Genomic DNA, 12,943 nt, shown 5'->3' on the forward strand with positions numbered 1-12,943 from the left:
TCCCTAAGTCAAACAAGCCCACAGAAATGCCTTTGAAAAATTTACACACCATCATATAAAAATGTGAGATATTATTATCTAAAAATCTGGAATCCCAATGACTTTAGAAAAATGGAAAATATGGCAATAACAGGATCACAATTTTCACAGCTGCCCCACTTTAGAGATGCTTTGGTTCCCTGGGTCTGTGTTTAGTCCATTTCGTTCATTTAAATTACTTTTCTGGCTTCTGTCGCCTCTTTAGTTTGTGTCCCATATAAACTGCGATATCAGAAAGTGAGGGTAAGAAGCTTTTCTAGTTGAAAAATCACCTCAGTGTGGTCAAAGAATCACTGATGGAAATTAGTTACAATACAGGTGGTATTCTAGAAATATCTTTAGTACTCATACTAACCTGACTTTCCCAAACCTTCTGACTCTTGAGGGAACCAAAGAGATTTTTTACCTTTGTAAAATACCGCATACCCTCAATTCTGCACTGGCAACTTCCCCATTAACCTTTTGGAATGAAATGCTCTTAGAGTGCATGTACATGTTTAGCATAATAATGTGCCCCCCACCTTCCTCCTCAGCACTCCCATAAAAGCTAGAATTAAATCGTGGTACATCTTAGAAGAGAAATGGCCATTCTTTTAATGCTCAATAATATCGCTAAACTGAATCAGATTTTAACTAATGAGCTAATGTTTTCTCCAAATGCATGTTTAAAAGACAATACTTCAATGTCTTCAGTCTATCAATAGCATCTAATAAATATCTCTCCTTCTCTAGGAAGGCGCAGATCCAGTGTTTTTCACCATATCCATATACTAAACTCTTCTTTTACTGGTTTTACACTCTACCATTTAACATTCACCAAATAGATTACGCTAGTAACAGCTAATTTCATTACCTGAGCAAAAAGATGGAAATTCAGGCTCAATGATTAATCATTTCAACTCATGTTAATCAGTCAAAATACAGCAACAATTGTGATTTTCTCAAAGTAGTAGTGATACCAAAAAAAAAAAAAAACCAGCAAACACACACAAAATATAAATTTATCAGTTTGAGAATACCATTTTTCATAGCAATGACTTTAAATTGAAAAGCAGTTCATCGATATCCCAGAGGACTAACTCCTAAGTAAAATTTAGAATTAAAGATCGAAACCTTGTTAATTCATTATAGTAACTAATTTGAAGAAAAAATTTAAGATGTTAAAATTAACAAATGTATTGCTTCTCAGCCTTTTGGCTAAGATCAAGTGTAGTAAAATTAACAAATTTAAGGAAGAAAAACTCAAAAAATAAGATTCTTTTAAGTCTTTAAATGTATTATTATTGTCCCTTTTCTCTGCTACATGATCCTCCTTCACACTCTCCTCTAGGTGTGAGCAGTGTCTCCCCAGAAGTCACCCTAATCTTTCTTCATAAAAAGGAAAATGTAAATAGTAGCTAAAGAGAAAATGTGCTTATTTCTTCCCCGTAACATAATATAGAAATTAATAATGTGAAGTGCTCTCTAAAGTATATCTAAGGGAGAAATAAAACTTTAACTCAAGATGCTACTTAGGATGCTGAATTCCTCTTTACGAGGTTTTAAACTCAACAGTTACCCACAGGTCAAATGTAGCTCAAAGAGTTTTTTTTGGAGCCCGCACAATGTATGTTTGTTTGTTTGTTTGTTTGTTTTAACTGAACACTAACCCCTTTTAGAAAGGCATACTGCCCTGCCGTTCATAAGAGCCTGAGCAATCTTGCTGGGTCAATTATTAACTTCTATACTCATCCACACTATGTGAGCCCTGTAAGTGATATTTCTCATTTCTTCACTCCAAGCAGCCAAAAGAAACTGAGGAAGAAGAATCATCTGTTCAAATATTCACTTGTTCAGGATGATCAGGTGATTACATCCTGCAATATTACCTTCTATGCTAACGCAGAAAAAAATTTAGACAAGAATTGAGGGATTGTGCTTGTCTCACATTTATGCTGAGGAAGCCCAGAACAACTAACAGTGACAGGACTTTTATTCTTAATGCATTTTTGTGCAGATACTTGAGAAATCTTCAAAAAGCATTCTTGTATTCCCAAAGCGTAGTAAGTCTGTATACCTTTATTCAAAAGCTCACTCTTCCTCACTTTTTGTTGTCACTGTTGCTTCAAAATAGCAAAATGAAGATATGTTACTTGCTGGTTAATAAGGGGGCAGTCCTAGGTATCTCACATATTATATGTCAATGTACATAATTACTCCAATTATTAATTTCAAATTCCAAGAAATAGTGTACTAGAACACAAAGTAGAAGAGACAAGCACTTATGAAATATATTTAAATACATTAAAAGCAGCTCTGTCAATACAATGAGGTACTATATGGCCCTCTAGTGTTCGATGAAGAAAGAGATAAGTTTTCAATTAATTCTTACATATATGATATTTCATAGTGAAAAATAATATTTTCTCTAATTTACTAAGTATGCTAACCAGGTTCATGTATGACTTCTACAAAAATCTAAATATATTGTTATCTTCTATGGCTTGATTTTCCTGTGCCTTCTTTTGAACTATTATCCAAATTTAGAGTATCTACTGAAAGAATTCTAAAATGTTTTTAAAGTTTTATAATTTAAAAAAAACAGTTCTAAATTGGGAAGAAACAGCATTTCTCAATTAAAACTAAACAGCATTAAATTTAAGGCAATTTTCAAAAAGAAACAAAAATAATAGTATCAACTTGTTTTTTCTCTTTATCATAATTTATAGATAATAGAGATTAGTTACAGCAACTAAAGTAATGAAATACATAAAAGTTGTGTTCCCCAGGAGAAAGATTGAAGATGGAATTGAGACTTTAGGAGAAGAGTCAAAGTAAAAAGTATATATTCACAAGCAGAAAAGAATCCTGTTAATAAGACTCTTAAGATTGTAATCACTGGTGGAAAGATTTAAAATTGGTATTACTGTCTAAATTAAAGTTGGTAAAACATTGCTTTCAGAATGGATCTAAGTTTTTAAAATATTTTTATATTTATTGTTTACATATTGCAGATTTAGAAGAGGATGGGGGATGCTTTGTGAGCGAGATCTAAATTATGCTCCTACCTCTGTCATTCCCTTCTTAAGCGAATAATATTTCTAAGTTAAAACTTTAGAAACTACAAAAAGATTTTGTGAGGTTCCTGTACTTGGCATCAAGATTAATCTTCCAAATGTCAAGGAAAGGTAAGTTGCCTATGGCATGGAAAGGCTGCAAGCAACCCTCTAAAGTACCACTTAGCCATCAGTAGGCATTAAAAAACAGGATATAAACAGAAAATTGAAACAAATTTCCTGACATAAACCCCTACAGATAGTTCAAATGTATTCAAACACTCACGTAGAGAGGCTCTACACTTATTTCTAAAATTTCTGCCGCTGCTCAAAAAAAGTTATGACTACTTAATTTCATTTCTTTACAGCTTCCCCAAAATGGCCTGCTTCTACTTATCTTTTAGGTCCCAACCTAGCTTTCATTTCCTCACTGGATATCACTGATTGAATTATTAGTTGAGTATGGACATCTATGAACTGAGAACTACAGAACTGGGAGAAACAATGAAAATGCTAAAAAACAATCTTAATACAAACTAATCTTAGTAAGGAGGAACTTGGTAAGGAAGGAGCCAAAACGGAAACTGGGTGAAGATGGAGGCACAACGTTAACTAACAATAGAAAATCTAATAGGGACAAATTTAAAGTCTTGTACTTAGGTTCAAAGACATTCTCATTAAGTGGAATATACTTAAATCAGACTATGTTTGTAAAAACACTTACAAACTTTGTATTCTGGAAGCTCAATTTTTTAAAACATTTTCTGAATGCAAAGTACAAGGTCCTATAAGACACAGAATCAGGTCTCTCGATGATCTAAATTAAAAAAAAAAAAAAGTTGACCATAAATACTACAGCTCTGCCTAATATTACCTGTATAAGCTATACACCAGGGTTATGATTCAACAGAGAAAAGCTATCCCACAATGACTCCCACAGGTTACCCTGGGAGAAAAAATGTTGTGTATACACACACACACACACACACACAATGGAACAAAATAGAGAGTGCATAGGCCTACATGAATGGAATCAGTTGATCTTTGACAAAGAAACGAAGAAGCAGAGACAATGCAATAGGGCAAAGATAATCTGTCCATTCAATAAGTGATGCTGGAAAACTGGACATGCACATTAAAAATTAACTCAAAATGGATCGTACACCTAAATGTAAAACACAAAACTATTGAATTCCTAGACGATAACATAGAAGAAAACTTAGAAGACTCTGGGGTACACTGGTGACTTTTTAGATACCAAAGGTACAATCTATGAAACAAATAATTAATAACTTAAAGAGTAAAATTAAAACTTCTCTCTGTGAAAAACAATGTCAAGAGAACAAGAAGACAAGCCACTGACTAGGAGAAAATATTTGCAAGAGACAAATCATAGAGGCCTGTTATCCAAAACATATGAAGAACTCTTAAAACTCAACAATTAGAAAAGATATAACCCAATTAAAAAAAAAACAACTGTACAGATACCTCACCCCACCCCCGCAAAAAAAAAAGCATACATTAAAGAATTTCAAATGATAAGAGTGAGATGCTACTACACACAAAAAAACAAAAGCCAAAACACACTGACATTATCAAATGGTGGAAAAAGGAACTCTCGTTCATTGTTGGTGGGAATACAAAATGGTTTAGGCACTCTGGGAGACAGTTAGCCAGTTTCTTACAAAATTAAACATACTCTTATCAACAATCATGATCTAACAATTGCACTCACTGGTACCAAAAAGAGCTGAAAACGTACGCCTACACAAAAATCTACACATAGATGCTGCAAGAAGCAAGAATGCAAAATAGTGCATACCCTGACCCTAGCTATGCAAAATACATATCCACGTAGTCGAGGACTGGCAAGTCACATGTAAAAATGGATTTGCTAATTATCTATTGACAAATTATTAGGTATCAGGGTGCCTTATACATGAATTACATTATTAGGAATAGGAGGGAGGTAGAAAAGCAATTTTAATACAATGTTATATGAGTCACAATAAATATACCATGGGAAGAGAGATGAAGTTGTGACAAGTTTGAGGAACATGAAAACAGACATTAAGGTGCTGGCTTTATGGGTTATTCCACAGCCCGCCTCCTTCTAAAATTATTAAGACTCTTTCATTAAAGTTTTCAAATTTTAACAAAAGTGCAACCTAGACCCAAAATGAGATCTGGGTTCAAATCCTAGCTCTATTACTTAACTAGCTGACTGACCATTGGCAAGTGACTTAATCTCTCTTCATTTGTTTCTCCTCTTTGATGTAGAGATAAAAATTAGAACCTACATACACGAGATTTTTCAGATTAAATGAGATTTTTTATATATACACACATAAAGTATTTATCAGTGTCCTGGTACAAAGTAAATAGTGTTCAATAAATGACTTATTATCATCGTTACTGATATCATCATCATCGGCGCTGTCCTCCATCGTAATTATGAAGTTCAGAATAACAACAGGTGAGCGCCTGGCTCTACTGTACCTCAGTAGCACTACGCTGACTACAGGACACAATACTTCAAAAGCAGTTTGTCCAGAGAAGAACAACCAGGATGGCGATCATGGAAAATGTACTGATGACATATGATCTGGAGAAAGGATTATGGATGAATATGACAGCAATCTTCTCCTATAGGATGAGCTATCATGCATTAAATGGAAAAACAAGGAGCAAAGAATAATAACAGATGTCAACATAAAGAAATGTCTAAAAAATACGATGTTATCTCACACTGTAGTATACTCTAGTGATGACTTCATTTTCAAGCCCGACTCTATCGATAAAGTAGCTGGACACAGGTTTGGAACTGGTGACCTCAAAGGTACCCTCCAATTAGGATTCTATCTCAGGAAACCTAAAATTAGGAGGAAAACCTAAGCAGTTTAAATATATTAATTAATTTGAAGAAATTAGAGGTTAGGAATGGGAGAGGGGACGAAAACGCGGGTGGCCTCCTAGTAAAGTGCTTTAGAATTATATTTTAAAAGACAGACTGAAACTGCTCGCAGAACAATTTTAAAATTAAAGATAGTCATGCTTCATGGAAAGCCAAAAGTGCTATCAAGGCCACTTTAGGTAAGTCTAAAGAAACCACATGTTAAATAAATGTCTTAAAAATAAAGAAAGATACCACCTTAGAGAATTGCCACGTGGCGCCTAAGTCCTAAAGGTGTGAAGAATTGGTTATGCAAAGGACTCTTAAATAAAAGTTCATTGCTTTCTCTACTATATTCTGCTGCATTTTCATGAAGAGATTATTATATAATGCTCTTCCTTGTGAGGGATGTCTTTTTACCCAATCTTCCATTAGAGCATTATACATTATGGAAGTTATAAAAAAAAAAAAAAAAACTAAGTAGAGTAAGAATTAGTTTATAACAGATATAGTGTTTTCCTCTAATAATAAATAGTAAGCTTGGGAAATTCTGAAAAGTATATTTAAAAATGTAGAAATAATGTAACCACATTCAGAGATAACATTTGGTTTAATTTTTTCTGAACTTTTCTCACGCATATATATATTAATGTATGTTTGCTTCATATGACGTACATAGTTTTGAGTTCTACATATTTTGTAAACATTGTAAACCCTTTCCTATTATTAAATTTTCTTTAAAACTACGGTTTTCAATGTCTGTATGAGTTACTTTCAATTGATTTCTGCATCTTAGTAACATGGTTCTTAAATTGGGATTTTAATTTCTCCTCAGGGGAGTCTTACTCTAGAACTGGTAACTGGATTATAATATTCCTCAGTGTAACTACCTTTATATTGAAAATTTGACTTTTAAATTAAATGTAAATGGTATATCTATTCATAATTTATAGCCTAGCTTGGGTACATCTTAAGAGCTGAAATAAGAATTGTTCCCATTACAATTTGCAAATCTTCAATTCTCAACCTGAACCAACACTAGAGACAAATATCAAATTTCTTCTGTTCAAAAATATAAAAGAATTAAATGTAAATTCAAGATAAAACTCACCAAAAAGTCACAAGGTAATGCCAAATGAACTCTGCAATGGAGAGAACGAACAACGGGTTCAAGGAATTGAATTTTGTAAACCTAAGAAGGTGTAAATATAGATATGGAATTTGGCCTTGGTTTAGAAGGCTCTGGCTAGCTGGAGGGGAGCAAGGTCATTAAAATCAAGTGGAGCACGGAGAAGAAATCAGATTTAAAGAAACTATGTCAAGATAATGAAGGACTTCAATGCCCACTTATGAATTTGGTCTCACCAGTGGGAAATGGGGCACTGGATATTCAGATTGAGATTTCAGATCTACACAGAAGATCCATTTTAAAAACTCATCCTGTCATTCATACTGACAACTCATTGTCAAGAACATGACCCTATAGCCTAGTGCAAACAGAAATCTAAGCAAAGATGCTAACATTTTAAAACATTGACTCTCCAAGTTTTATCTTACACACACCTGGGGGTAAGAAAATGGAAGTCCAAATGTTTAAGTCTGTTAAACTTTCAGTAGACCAATAGGTTTAGATGAAAAGAAAAAGTCAAACCATTTTCCACCAAATGACCAGAGGACCAGGATATTAGCAAAGATTGCAAATATGGGAAGGAGAATAAAAAATTGGTATGAAAAAAGGAACAGTAGTTTTAAGTGAATCACTTAAAGGTGATGATGCCCAATAGACAAAAACGCAGACGTGAGACTAAGGAGAATGGCAGGAGCTTGAGATAATTTTGGAACTGTCTACCAAAGTTAAAACAGAACCCACCATGACATATCCCTTTATTCTCTTCACGCCATCATCCCTATCATCAGCAAAACAACATTGATACAAATTAGGTCATTACAATTACATACTTATCAAACAATTTGCCTCAGGAACATTTCGGGGATAAATATTTGTAGTATTTGCAGATACGTCAGAGGAGTTTATCATCTGCATAAAGCACAAACCAATGAAACACTTAAAATTTTTAATTCTCCATTCTGTGGGAAGACCATTTTTTTTTGGTCTAAAACGAAAATTGATAAATCAAAATAATCTTTAATTGCTTGCAGTGAACCAGATTTAAACATGACCAACATTTTGAGCTATTATGGTTTAAAATAATGTAACGAACATTTTTAAAACTACACTAACAGAATTAATTCGAAATTGACCATAAAATAAAATTCACTTTGGCATTCAATTGTATGATTCACAAAGTATTTAAATATACAAATATCCTTACAAGAAGAAAGTTTAAAGAAACTGACTTAAATTCTAAAAAAAAGAAATGGTACATATCTATCAACTGGGAAGATCGGTAAATAGCATCCTTTTGGAAATTTATGTCCCATTTTTGTTTTTATTAGAGATGGGCCTAGCTTATTATTGTATGCTCCTAATCCACTTGAGTACTATTTAAAAGTATATATTTTTTTCTCTATTTATATCTTTTTCCACTAGAGGGTGATATGATGAATGAAGTCTAAAGCTCGTAAAAAATATATATAGATAGATAGATAACTTGATGTCTGCTGTGGAGAATAAAGTTTTCTGTGAGTTCAAGGGTAGGGGATAGAAAAACAGAGAGACTAAATGAGAGGTTGCAGGCCTACATCTGCAAACTACCTAGTGTCCCAGGCACTACACTACTTGCTTTACGTGTTATTTCATTTAATTCTTACAAAAAGTCTGAGAAGTAGGTATCATATAGTCTTAGTTTACAAATAAAGAAACGGTTCACTGAGATTTCTTATATAAAGGCAAATCAGATTTCAAGCTCAAATCTGAAAAGCTCTTATGACTCTGTCATGTTAGGAGGAAATCTATCTTCTCCAATGTGGCCCGTTTCCTCCACTTCTAGTTTCCTCTCTACTTGTTCAAAATTGGGTTAAACTGAGCTGGGTAAATGTTTCCAGTTTGTCCTCCTTCACGAAGGTAGGAGACATGACTGTCCATTGGGCTATGTTTATTAGTGGATGTTATAAGATGACTCCCTTACATAGCACTTTTTATTCTCCTGACATATCTACACCTAATAAAATTAAAACTTAAGTCCTTTGTCTTGTGAGAACCAAACAAGACGTAGGCCCTTCCTAGAGCAGGCAACACTGTCTCGGTCTCTACTCAATGTCAGATATTATCCACATTGTCCTACAAGTTTCCCAGTCACTCTGTTTCAAGAGAATGGCTTGAGGATGGTGGACTAGAAACAATAAACATTTACTTCTTAAAAGATTGTTTAAAACTGTTTAGTTTTAGAATAGGAGAAAAAAAGACTCATTTGAGGTGAAAATGAAGTTATATGAGAACAGATGGAAGGCACTTAGACATGAAGGAAGCAGAAATCTGTGCTCAAACATATCTATGTTTCTCTTCAAGAAAAGGTGAGGAGGATACAAGACCTGGTGTAAGAGTAATCTCATTTGATTTTCATTTTAGTAGAAAAAGAGTTGTTACTCTGCATTAAATATATAAAATGAGTCTTAAATATGAGTTGGGCATCCATTCAGAAAATAAGTTTTATTTTGTTGTTGTTTTGTTTTTAATATGACACAGGAAGTTAAAATCAAAGAATGGGCATTCCTATTTGCAGAAGCAAACTGACTTTAGAATTTGCAGGCAAACTAATCAAATTGATAGAAATAGCCAGCACACAACCCCTGTTAAGAAGCATATCTGATGGACTCTAGAGAGGGTAATATCTGTTATCAAGTCTCAAATTTCACTGTCATATCTTCCTGTTAGAACGTTAGCCTCGAGCCCTCATATCTTCAGTGCTGTTTGTTAAATATACAGAGAAAAGCACTTAACTGAGCTCTCCGGTTATTTCAAATGTGACATGGCATTAGGAAGCCACCACACTCCATACATAGTCTAGAACCTAAATAGACTTGCAGTTCTGCTGAAAATCTTTAGTAATGTTTGCCAAATTCTACCAGAGGGGGCAGCATAGCACACAGAAAGAAAAGGATTCTTTGGAAATTAGGTAGATCTAGATTAAAATCTCTTGTCACAGTGTGATCTGACAAATGAGGTGAATCATTTGGCCTCTGTAATCTCCACTTATTTACTGGCATAGGAACTTGTAAACATTATGGGCTTAATAATCACCAATTCTTAACTGATACTACCCTCGACCTTAAACATTAAGACAGTCTGGGATTTCTAATGTATATTTTGCATAGGTTCCCAGAAGAACGTATCTTTGGTGACTAGAGAAAAAAGAAAAACATTGTCCTAAGAGTTTTGATAGTTTTCAACATACTTTCAAAGAAAAGACCAAAGTAAGGAAGGACCAAAAATGATTTTTTTCATTAATATCATTTTTGCACATAGAGCATGTTCAGGAATGACAATTAAGTAAGTCTAGCTGCCCACAGGGGATGCTTAAGAAACTGCCAAAAAATAACACTGAAAGATATGTTAAGTAAAACTATAGATGGTTAATCTCATATTAACATTTAAAAATGGAATTTTTAAAATGATTTTTATACCTCTACTCTTCTCAAAAATCAGTTTAAGAGGACTTGAAACTGTGGCCTAGGGTAATGTTTGCAGAAGTGTCTTATGTGTATAATGATCAAGAATTTAAAACAGCTCCAAAATAAAGTGTTTGAAATCATGAGTTTTTCTCTATTTACTGAACTAAATACATGTATATACGTGATTAACATTTTCTTTTTAGATGACATTTTAAAAATGGTGTTGAAAAAGTAAAGTACTCTGGGAATAATCCTGATGAAGAGTTTCAGGAATGGACAGAAACAATAACAGGTCAATTTCAGATTGAAATCCACCTTCACAGAGGGCATCGCTGCCTTGGGAATCAAATGGTTTTATATTTCTCTTGCCATACGTATGAAGGCAAATGACCTCAAAATAAGTATATCAAAAACATACACACATCTATATATGTGTATATGTACGTATACACACAAACAAACACATACACACATCTACCCTGGTGCTATCAATACTCGGTCTGCGCCTGGGGCCTTCATGTACAAAACTATCATTTGTATTCACAACTCGAGTCACCAAGGAAAAATAACTTAAATTCAGTATAGTTTGTTTTTAAGGAGGTAACTATATAAGACATATCTAAAAGTTCTATTTATGATTTCATCTTGAAGGAAAAAATTAAGCACCATCAAACCTGTATGCTGGAACTTTTCGTACCATACATTACAATGACTTCTTTTGCAAAAAGGTCTTTTGGCTTTCTTGTCTTTGAAATGTCGCAGAAGTCATTGATTCTGCAAGACTGTTTTGATTAACTTTCTTAAATAAAATAAAGCAATTAAATACTAAACCCCATTCATCCAACCGAACCCTCAGAAAAAAAGAGAACAGATATAAACTCCCTCTTCTCATGTAGTCCGAGGGAGATGGGGACAGACGCTGGGCACACCGCTCTGTCAACGGTCTGCGCCTGACCAACAAAGCAGGGCCGCAAGTGCCGGGAGTGTTAGAGCCACGTGGCCGAGATGCCAGGTGCTGCTTCAGCACCTGGAGAGGGGGTGACGAAATGGATGAAAACCGCAAAAGAACCACTTTAAGCCACTTCCTTCTTAGATCAAAGCAACTAAAAATATAAACTAAAGACAGGCTAAGGAAATTAAGGATAAACGTGCTTTAGAAAGAGTTTACGTTTCACATGCTGAAGCAAAAATGATATAGCAATTCAGGAATTAAGCCAAGTGTCTAAGATATTTCATTCCAGGTCAAGTTAGGTTAAAGGAGTGAATGTTAAATTTGTTTGTATATTGTTTATGGGCTAAGTCAATGATTCACCATAAAATTTAAAAATAACCAAATAGGAGGAGTCAAAAGGATAAATTACTTCATTAAAATTTATTTTAATGCCTCTAAAATAAGCTATCATCCAAATTAAAATGTTCCTTTCACAAAATTAACTCATAAGTCTACTCTATATAGACATTCGTGATTTTTATCTAATTTTCAAATGATAAAGAACCAGAAAGCATGCAAACAAAGATCTTTGGCCTAGAAACCTGAGGGTAGAAAAAGGATAGAAGCCATTACATATCTCATCCATCCTGAGTATAAGTCTTCTTACTTTCTCTCTTCTTTGAATAGGCCATTACATAGCAATACTGCCTAAAATACTGATTAAAATAAATTCTAACTCCACTAAAAAGGGCAGGATGCCATATTAAATTTCCTGTAATAGCATCAAAATACAGAGAAAATAAAATTCAATGTAGAGGAGAAGTTTGCACTTACTTGACTTAGGAGCTAGTCAACAAGACCGAGGTATGTAAAGAAAACTCCTATTTCCAACTTTGGTTATGATGGTGGGCGGTGGGGGGGGGGGGGCACATATTCTTTACAATTTAAAAATTTATTATGGAAAACTTTAAATATACTTTGAAAAATGTACAGAATAATACCTATGAACACTCATGTCCCTGTAACCCAGTTTCAACAACTGACAATTTATGGTCAATCTATAGCCTCCATTTTCTCCCCTGCTGAAGCAAAGCCCAGACACAATATCATTTCATTTTGACTATAATTTGATGGAGGGAGGCAGGGAGATTGGGGAGAATACAATAGAAAGATTGGGTAGTATGAGAAATAATGTGACTTCTTTCTCTCCATAATCCCTGCCCCTTGCCATGACCATAATTTTAAGAGATACAGTATCCAGGAACATTTTGGGGAAAGAAGCCCACATGCCACTTGAAAGAACAAAGTACTGGCAAATATAAATTTACTGCAGCGGGCCAATCACATCCTTGTTCCAGTTCAGATGGACTCTAACGTTTCGGCACCTCGCTGCCTATCCAGTAGCAAAGATAACAAATACTGGGAAGCAATGACAGTATGACTTGGCTTGTGTATTCCAGGAACTGCATCCAA

The 12,943-nt window shown here is 34.2% G+C and overlaps 1 protein-coding gene and 1 pseudogene across 4 annotated transcripts in view; one reads left to right on the forward strand and one right to left on the reverse strand.

Moving 5' to 3' along the window:
* FBXW7 (F-box and WD repeat domain containing 7) overlaps positions 1-12,943 on the reverse strand; it is a 171,275-nt gene that overhangs the window by 68,180 nt on the left and 90,152 nt on the right. The gene's annotated exons all lie outside the window — the stretch shown is intronic.
* Positions 1,217-1,390, forward strand: LOC118612806 (annotated as a pseudogene).

The sequence above is a fragment of the Rousettus aegyptiacus genome, unplaced genomic scaffold (assembly GCF_014176215.1).
Source record: "Rousettus aegyptiacus isolate mRouAeg1 unplaced genomic scaffold, mRouAeg1.p scaffold_m13_p_16, whole genome shotgun sequence".
NCBI classification, from domain to species: Eukaryota; Metazoa; Chordata; class Mammalia; order Chiroptera; family Pteropodidae; genus Rousettus; species Rousettus aegyptiacus.